Consider the following 3,264-nt stretch of genomic DNA (forward strand, 5'->3'; position numbering starts at 1 on the left):
AACTGCTTCATTTAAATGATCGTTGGCATACATTTACAGTGTCACTAGAATAACTTCAAAAATGACATTTCATCTTTCAGCTTCCAGTGAGCTTTTAATGGAAGGAGATCTTGTTGTGCCAAGAACCAGGAATGCTCTGGCTTGCTGGAACAACAACTGCTTATGGAAGAAGTCTTCTAATGGGAAAGTTGAGGTCCCCTACACAGTCAACTCTCAGTTTGTAAGTATTTGTTGTATTTTTTAATATGCAATATATATATTTCAAAGCACCCCCATTGAGCAATGGTGCTTAATGTTTGTTGTGCTTTTCAGCATCCGCTGCTAAGAGGAAAATTCAAAATGCCATGGCAACCTTCAACAGAAAAACCTGTGTTCAGTTTGTTGCTCGCTCGACTCAGAGGACTACATCAGCATTGAGAACAGAGATGGGTGAGTTTGTCGACTGTAGAGTGTTGAAAATGTCTACGTCCACATACACCTGCTTCCTGGAGCATAGCTTTTCTCTCTTAAATGTAAATCCCACACTAATTATCCTGCTGGTAACACTTTATGTAAAGATCAATGTAATGACACCAGTGAAGACCACTACTAAATGAATACCAGTTTGGCATTACCTGCAGAATTACTACTAAATATTCATTAATGCTGATTAGTGTGTGACTGACTGGTAATTAGTAACATAATGTCATTAAACACATCCTGGTTGCAAAGCATAATTCTGTGAACAAATGAAAGCAAACTTACAGTAATTAATACATACACTAATATAAGTTAATGACACCCTGTTGTAACTGTTGCTGTCATTGTTCCGCCCATCTTTCTCAGGTGCTTCTCCAGCCTTGGGAGGACAGGAGGCAAACAGGTGGTCTCCCTCCAAAAGAACGGTTGTGTTTACCACGGCATCATCCAGCATGAACTCAACCATGCTCTGGGCTTCTACCATGAGCAAACCAGGAGTGACAGAGACCAGTATGTGAAAATCAACTGGAATTACATCAACCCACGTAAGCCATATTACTTATGCTTAATTCTCTCTCAGAACAATTCAAATGAACACCGACTATATCTAAAATAATTCTTCATGAGAGATAGTCATGTTTTTTAAAGCTCTTGTTTGTCTGTCTTTTGGCAGGAATGACTCACAACTTCAAGAAACAACGCACCAACAACCTGAACACTCCATATGAACTACTCTTCTGTGATGCATTATGGGAGGTAAGAAAAATGGGACCCACTGAATAAAACGCATTCATCAAGAGCTGTTTTACCTGTTTACATTACTAAATATAAATATGTTTTATTAAAACTTTTACAAATCAACTGTTCAAATTTCCTTCTGTAGAACTGCTTTCACAGTCCAGAATGGAAGGGAGACAATCACTCCAATTCCAAACGACGTGTGAAAAATTGACAGAGACAGGGACTGTCCACCACTGACATCCTGAGGATCAACAAACTCTATGGATGCTGTGAGTATGACCTCCTGCATCCTATGGTGAAACATTGTATATCTTTTGAGATTGCTGAAATGATGAGTACTGGCAATCCAATTCTGACAATCTCTCCTCTTCCAAAACAGAACCAAACCCAAACTGATGCTGTCCCAGTCTGGAACCAACCACATCACGTCTTGATCACAGAACACAATGTGACAGATGAATATGTACTGTAGATGTCTTGTGAGCATCACTACTGTCATATTGATATTACTGGAAAATAAAATGACTGAAAATAACTCATTGTCTTGTTGTTGCTCTACTATTTTATGCAATATGGCAAAATAATCTATTTCCAGAATCAGAAACATATCCTCTCAGTATCCTTCTTTAAAGAACAGCCGCACAACAGTTCACATTAACACATATGAGCCAAAATGTCAACAAGTTATGGAACTAAGAGAGCAAGTGTGTATATGTGGGCCAGTTCAGATTTTCTGCGGGCAGAGTCATACAAATTCTAAACGGAGCCCCAGTGGGGTCTCTGTGGAATCGTCCACAAGGGCTCATCCATGAAATCCCACACAGGTCCATTGTGGATTGGGCCATGATGGGCCCTCAGGATCATTTGCCAATGTGGCCCAGTATAGGTCGACAATGAGCTATCTGTGCTGTGGGTTTGCCCATGTTCGCTTCTGTGGGTCGACTATAGGACATGGGACCCTCATGAGAGCTAACTTACAGAGCTTCCATATGGGTTCAGTGGGGTTTTGCCCATGATGGGCTCTCCGTAGCATCTTTAACATGGGAACAGGAATTGGCGCAGAGTGTGGGCACAATATGGAAGCGTCCAGTAGACTATGCCCTTACGAGACAGGGCAGTTTTTTTTCTTCTAAAACTAGCATGCTAACTGGCTAACAGCCAACAGACTTGCCTTGCAAACACCATCAGGAGTGCTGAAACTGATCAAAGTTATCTAACGCCTTAAACTGATGCATTTGGCAAAATATTTATATACGTTTAAAAAACCCTGTAAAAACCCTTCAACTATGACATAAATTGGCATTAAACTGACAATTTGAAATACCATGCAAATGTTTGTCTGAAGCAAACATCATGATAGTGTTTATGTTTATTTTTCTACTATAAATAATACAAATAATAAAAAACTCTTCCTTCATGTGATCTATATGGAGAGGAAGTATGGTTCTATGGTGGTGCAGTGGGCTAAAACACAGTAGTGCTCCACAAAACACAGGATTTCATTAGAATTACAGAAATCAGAGTGCACAATATTCACTGTCTAGCTCACATAGGACAATGAATTCATCATGTCATCCACTTTCACAATGAAAATATGCATCATTGACCTTTTCTCATTGGTACTTAAAATACATTACACATAAAAGATGATATACGAATATGAAATAATATATAAAATCAAATATTTTTAAAAGACTTTTTCACATACTGTAACACATTTGTGTGATATGAATTTAGTCAACAATGCCACTGAATAGGTTAGAAGACCTACAGATACTGCACTCTAATTGTAAGCAATCTTACATGAACAAGTTTATTCCAAATGCCAGGGCATGACTGATAGTTGAAAGAAAGTTACATTGAAGATTTGATTTCACACTTTTCCAGAACCTTGGAAAAAGTTCCACAATTTTCACAAATCGTTTGAAAAGACCTTTATTAGGAGGGTCATTTAATTCTGTCTCATGCCGTGTGTGCTTACCTTAGTCTGCGTACTACCTCTTATTGTTATAAGACATTGCCCTCATTTAAGGTCTGAAATAATTTCATCAGAAGAGATGGTTA

General features: G+C 38.6%; 1 pseudogene; it reads left to right on the forward strand.

The window, feature by feature from the left end:
• The first annotated feature begins 11 nt into the window (after positions 1-11).
• LOC116217990 lies at positions 12-1,469 on the forward strand (annotated as a pseudogene).
• Positions 1,470-3,264: the final 1,795 nt, after the last annotated feature.

The sequence above is a fragment of the Clupea harengus genome, unplaced genomic scaffold (genome assembly GCF_900700415.2).
Source record: "Clupea harengus unplaced genomic scaffold, Ch_v2.0.2, whole genome shotgun sequence".
NCBI classification, from domain to species: Eukaryota; Metazoa; Chordata; class Actinopteri; order Clupeiformes; family Clupeidae; genus Clupea; species Clupea harengus.